We start from the raw sequence: 6,789 nt of genomic DNA on the forward strand, positions 1-6,789 counted from the left end.
ATTGATTTTTCAGATGATAATTCAGGTTTGATCTTTGTTCTGGGCTGTCTCTACTGTGTTTTCTCTCAACTGTCAAGTTCCATTTTATCAACACTTTAGAGAGTGGGTCAAGGCATGAAAAGGCAAACTTCAGGAGGCGAAAATCACTAGTGATGCAGGTGGCAATTTGGGAGTCGTCGACTTTGTTTCCCCCCGGCACTGTGGACCATGAGAGTGGTCTGGGAGCAGCACCATGGGACTCCCTCTCACTCATAGGGGTGCAAACCAAACAGCTGGGGCTGGAAGTCCTGCAGGGAACTCAGCACCAGGGTGGCCTTTATGGTCAGGTCTCGGCTCAAGTTTCCATCTGGAACCATGACCACCTGCATCCCAGCGGCCAGGGCTACCTCCACCCCGTTGGGCGCATCTTCCAAGACAAGGCACTCCTCCACGGGAAGAGGTGGAGAGAACCTCTTGGCACAAGCCAGGAATACTGCAGGATCGGGCTTGCAGCTCTGCACTTCGGGGTCGTCTCCCAGCGCGATGCGATGGAACAGGAGTTCCTTGTGCCTGCTCGTCTCCGCCTCGAAGGATGCGGACTCTGAGGTGGTGGCCACGGCAAAGGGGATGCTCTATTTCAGCAGGTGGAGGATGAGCTTCTCAGCCCCTGGGCCTGAGCGCCGCGGTGGGGAACACGTCCCTCAGCCTGGCTTGGCTTTCTTCCATCAGCTCCTCCTTGGACATTAGGAGCTGCAAGACGCCCGCGACCTCCCGCGCCGCCGCCAATGCCCTCTTACCCATGACCTCGGGCTTCACACCCCAGGTGTATTCCTTTTCATAGCTATCACATGTGTCTTGAAACATCACTGAACGGACCCGTTCAGTATCCAGAAGCAGGCCGTCCACGTCGAAACGGAGGATCGTGGAGGACCGCAGGGGCGCCGCCACGATGCCTCTGCCTTGGCCGGCGTCGTGGCAACCGGAGGGAGCGCGCGACCCGCCCACCACGCACACGCGCGCTATGCGTCCCCGCAAAGGGCCTCTAAGTGGACTCCCGCAAATCAATGTCACTCGCTAGACTGTCTTTTTAAAAAATCTGTAACTCTGGGGGGAAAAAGATGTATAAGGGGCCTCCTGTGATCAGCCCTGGAAATTATGGGGGTGATGTCTATGTGTGTCTGTCTGTTGGGGTGTGTGTATGCGTGTGTATGCGTGTGTGTGTGTGTGTGTGTGTATATATATGTCTGTCTTCCTGGGGTGAGACTCTGGATGTGGGGATTTGGGAGCATCTGTGTGAGTGGGTCTGTGTCTGGGCACACACATGGGTCTGTGAGTGGTGTGGCCAGAGGCCTGATCAGGCCAGTGCTCCCCAAGCCATGGGGCCCTGGCAGGTATGCCCTGTCCCAGCCTGGCCCAGGCCCATGCCACAGAGGAGGAGGGCCCCTATTGCTTTGTCCCGGATGCCAGGGCCTTCCCCCTGTCCCTATGAGTTCTAATCCCGTCACTCATTATCTCCCCAGCTCTGGGACAATGGCAGCTTTGAGGGAGGCCTGGCAGGTTCAGACGCCAGGCTAATCTATGGGCTCCTGATGCCTGGCCCTGGGCATGCCAGAGACACCTCTGTCCCCAACCCCACCCTTGGATGTTCCCACAGCACACTTATGGCTACCTAAAGCCTTGCTGCCACCCTCTCCAGGCCCAGTGTGCTGATGGGGAGGCCAAGGCACCAGCTGTTAGGGCTTGAAGGCCTGGCTTCTTGCCAGGCTTTGAACAAGCCACAGCTCCTCTCTGAACCTCAGTTTACTCATCTTTACAATGAGGAAGGGGTTGGATGCTCTGATCTCTAATCTGACTTCAATAGTCTTTGAGTGGTCAGCTCCCCCAGATTTACCCTGAGCAGAAAATGCCGGCTGGACTGGTAAGGGAGCCCTATTCCATGACCCCACTTTCTGGGGAGGCACTGATAGGAGGTCTGCTGGGCACTACTCACCTCCCAGACTCCTCCAACCCAGATAAGGAAGTGGAGGCCCAGAGAGATGAAGCGACCTGCCCAAGGGCACGTGGCACACATGCAGCTGGGCTTGAACCCTGTCTTCTGAGTCCAAGTCTCCTCCTCAGTCCTTCACACCACACCACACTCCACAGGGGAATGCAGTGTCCTTCTTTCAAGAAACTGAGGCTCAATACTACAGAGTGAGAAGGGAGCAGGTCCTGGGCTCACAGCTATTGACCCCCAGGGACCTGCCAGACAGCCTCACCCTGGGAAAATGAAGACGACACAATGTTCCCCGCACCTGCGTTCATACGGGGCAGGCCAGAAACTAGGTCGCATTTTTCTACCTAGTTTTCTACCTCGTCTTCTCCCTTCCCAGTCCACTCCCAGCTCAAGTAGCTTGGAGGGGCCTCCCAGGTCTCTCATCACCATCTGCACGCTTGGCTCCCCTCCCTCGATGCCCTAAAGTTCATTTCCGGGATACCTGTCCTCATGGCCGTACCAATTAGGTGAGGGTGGCCACCTTTAATATGAACCCATTTTGTAGAACTGTGGCTCTGTGAATTAAGTCACTCACTTGTGAGTGACAGAGCCAGAATTTGAACGCAGGAATTTTGGCTCCAGAGCCTTCACTCTAGGAACTAATGCCCAGAGGTGGTCCTTCTCATCAAATCCCTCCCCTGCTCTAATCCCTTCCTTGGCTCCCCATAACCCTCACCAGGGCTCTCAAAAGGGCTGCACATCACATGGCCTTGAGAGCTTGGTAAGCATCCCCCGGGCCCTCATCTGTGGAGTCAGTGTTGCCAAAGCTGAGGCCCAGAGATATGTATTTTAATGAATCCCTTCCTGTGGGCAGGCTTGATCTCTGACCTGGCTTTGGTGAATGAAAGGACATGGGACTGCCTGGGGAGCTTCTTAGGGCATCGGAGTCCCTTGTGGGGTGGGGAATCAGGAAGGAGGAGGAGAGACAAGGCGGGCCAGAAACTAGGTAGCATTTTTCTCTCTTCCAAGAGGCTAGGCTAGGCAGTGGTTAAGATGATGGGTCTTAGACGGTCTGGCTGGATTCCTGTGTGACATCTGGCAAGCTGCTTACCATGGCTGAGCCCTGGCTCCTTGAGTGTAAGAAGAGGAAATAATAACGGCACTGACCTCACTGGATCTTTGTGGTGACCAGAGGTGCTCCCATACAGCAGGTGCCTGGTATACCGTATGTGCTCAATAAATGCTAGTGTTGGCTTTCTTTCCTCTTTCTTCAAACAAATGCCTTAAAAACACTGGGGATACCCAGTCTGGGCGAGGCCGTGGGGTAGCAGCACTGACCATGTGCAATGGCATGATGCTTGGGGGAACTGTGGCCATAGTGAGAACAGCTAAACATGCCCATGCATGCTGTGCTCCAGCAATTCCGCTCCCTGCTATTTACCCAAAAGAAATAAAGAATAAAAACACATGTCTGGGCAGGGTGGCTCACACCTGTAATCCCAGCACTTTGAGAGGCTGAGGTGTGAGGATCACTTGAGATCAGGAGTTTGAGACCAGTCTAGCCTACATAGCAAAACTCTATATCTCTACTAAACAAAAATTAGCCCAGTGTAGTGGCATGTGCCTGTAATTCCAGCTACTTGGGAGGCCGAGGCAGGAGAATCGCTTGAGCCAGGAGGCGGAGATTGCAGTGAGCTATCGCACCATTGCAATCTGGTCTGGGTGACAGAGCAAGACTCTATCTCAAAAAAGAAAAACGAGAGTGTCCGCAGCAGCTTCATTCATAACAGCCAACACCTGGAAAACGCAGGCGCCTCTGGGCTGGAGAACGAATGAACAAACTGTGGGGATTGGCACAGGGGAGCAGCGCACAGCAGGAAGCAGCAGTCACTGTCTCACGCCATGGGGTCGAGGAAGCCGCACACATAGAGCACACTGCAATTGCGCTTAGTGACCCCCAGGAACACGCTGGACAGCACTGGGTTAGCGGTCAGGACAGTGGTCACCCCCGGGCAGGCAGTGACTTGGAGGGGACGGACACTATAGGGCTGTGAGAGGGCTCCATTTGTAAAACTCATCACACTGTATGCTTGTGATCTGTGCCCTCTTCTTGGACATATTTTAGATTTCGATAAAAAGTTTATTTTTAAACAAGGTGTGGTGTGATTGAGTAAGCTGGCCCAGGGCCGAAAGTCATCAGAATGAACATTGTAGGGTGGGGGCTTTAGAGATGATTGAGGTAAACCTTCTTTTTTTTTTTTTTTTTTTGAGACGGAGTTTTGCTCTTGTTACCCAGGCTGGAGTGCAATGGCGCGATCTCGGCTCACCGCAACCTCCGCCTCCTGGGTTCAGGCAATTCTCCTGCCTCAGCCTCCCGAGTAGCTGGGATTACAGGCACGTGCCACCATGCCCAGCTAATTTTTTGTATTTTTAGTAGAGACAGGGTTTCACTATGTTGACCGGGATGGTCTCGATCTCTCGACCTCGTGATCCACCCGCCTCGGCCTCCCAAAGTGCTGGGATTACAGGCTTGAGCCACCGCGCCCGGCCGTGCCATCCTTCTTCCCCAGCTCAGCAGGCAGAGGTTCAGGGCTCCGTACAGGAGACAGACCCACAGACTCACAGAGCCGCAGACAGCGACAGCTTGGCATGTCACAGAGTCTGAGAGGGGAAATCCCAGGGGACTGTGGGAGCGCAGAGGTGATACCTCACGCAGCTTGGGGCTCATGAAGGCTTCCTAGAGGAAGGGATGCCTGAGCTGGTGCCGTCAGAAGAGTTGCAAATGAAGGCCAAAGTCTGTAAGTCCAAACCGTGGCTTCCAGGGCCTCATCACACAGCGTTGGCCCCAAGTCGCTCACTCCCAAGCACACTGCCCCCTGCTGTTCCTGGAACACCCCCTAGGCCTTTGTGTGGGGATCCCTCTGGTCAGCAGGCCCTTCCCAGACAGCCGTCTGACTCCTTCCCTCTTCTCCTTCAGGTCTAAAGTCACCCTGACTACTCTCTTGAAAACTTTACCCACTCCCCACACTCCTGAGCCCCTTCCCTGCTTTATTTTTGTCATTAGCTTCCAACTTAGTATTTTTCTTTTTTTTTGAGACAGAGTCTTGCTCTGTTGCCTAGGCTGGAGTATAGCGGCACGATCTCGGCTCCTCTGCCTCCCAGGTGCAAACGATTCTTCTGCCTCAGCCTCCTGAGTAGCTGAGCTTACAAGCTTGTGCCACCACACCTGGCTAATTTTTGTATTTTTAGTAAGGGTTTCACCATGTTGGCCAGGCTGGTCTCGAACTCCTGACCTAAGGTGATCCGCCTGCCTCGGCCTCCCAAAGTGCTGGGATTCCAGGCGTGAGCCACCGTGCCCTGCCCTGACATACTGTATTATGTGCTTATTTGTCTCTTGAAGAGCTGTGCTGTCCAATACGTCAGCCAATAGCCACACAAGGCGACGCTTAAAATGCGACAAGTCCAAATCCTGGCGTGCTGTAAGCAGGTTTTGAAAACTTAGTATAAGAAAAAGAAAGTGAACTACCCTGTTCATCATTTTCTGTTGGTTATATGTTAAATGAGAATCTTTTGGATTTGGTAGGGGTAAATAAACTAGAATATTCTCATTAATTTCACCTGTTTCTTGTTACCTTTCAAAAAGTGTGGCTACTAGAAAGTTTTCAATTGCATTGTATTTCCACCGTCAGCTCCTTCGGGGCGGGGACTTTGTGTCTTTTATTTACTTCGACCTCCCCAGCATCGAGCAGATGGTGGGTGCCTCACAAATGCCTGCGGTGGAGTGAATGAATGGATGCATTTCTTGTCGCTGTCATCTGGACCAGCCTCAGAAAGGGGACAAAGCTCTGGAATTCTGTGGATACTGAGCCTTGGGAGGTGGGAGTGGAGTTGATGCCCCTCCCCCAAGTATGCCCAGAGTCCCTGTCTCCAGGTCCAGAGCCCTCTCCAAGTGAGGCCTGGGGTGGGGGGTGGGAGCGTAGAAGACCCAGCAGCTTTAAATCCTCACTTCCTTTCCTCCCTAGGTCTTCACTGGGCAAGGGGCAGGGGAGCCAGGGGCGATTCTGTGCCATAAGCGTGGCTCTTGGGGAGCCTTGGAGGGAGCCCAGTAGGTGGCTGAATGGGTGGGTGGCAGGGCCCCACCTGTCACCGCTGGCTCTGAGGGAGGCGGCCGTCTGTGCAGCCCCCAGGCCTTCACTCCCACTCCTGGGCACTGACCCCTGTCCCCTTACTCTCCTCCAAGAAGGAAGGCTTAGCCCAGGCCCGCGGGGAACACCGCAATTTGCTTCTGACATGACATATTGACGGGTTTCTGGCGGCGGTGGCCCCTTTGTGTTGGCAGAGCTGTGTGGCATATAAGGGCCACCCCTCGGCTTGGGTGGGTGGAGGAACCGACAGGAGCCCGGGAGCCCCCACCTGTCCCTTGTGGAGCTGCAGGAGCAAGGGTAAGGCAGCCTGAGGCACCCCGGGTTCGTCCTGATGCCCGGCATTGACCCCACCACCTTCCATCCTCCCGTATGGATGACGGGCACAGAAAGAACTCGCCCTAGGAGGACACCGTGGGTACCAAGAGGGTGGACAAAGAGAAAACCGTATGACAGATGTGGGACCCAGAGACTTGTATACATTTATAGCAGGAGGGTGGGCTGGGGCTCCCTGTCCATAGGATGACCCTAGGGAGGGGGTTCCTGGGGGGCCCATTTTTCTCTTGGTGAGTCACATGGTGCTGAATTTATCCCCCGCTCCCACAGCAGACACCTCTTCTGTCACACAACCATGCACAGAGACCCTAGACACGATCCCTGCCTTCCTGGAGCTTACAGGGAAGAGAAATGAGA

At 54.3% G+C, this 6,789-nt stretch overlaps 1 pseudogene; it reads right to left on the reverse strand.

The window, feature by feature from the left end:
* Positions 1 to 245: 245 nt before the first annotated feature.
* Positions 246 to 2,466, reverse strand: LOC101030325 (pseudouridine-5'-phosphatase pseudogene; annotated as a pseudogene).
* Positions 2,467 to 6,789: the final 4,323 nt, after the last annotated feature.

This window comes from Saimiri boliviensis, chromosome 9, assembly GCF_048565385.1.
Source record: "Saimiri boliviensis isolate mSaiBol1 chromosome 9, mSaiBol1.pri, whole genome shotgun sequence".
In the NCBI taxonomy this organism is placed as follows: Eukaryota; Metazoa; Chordata; class Mammalia; order Primates; family Cebidae; genus Saimiri; species Saimiri boliviensis.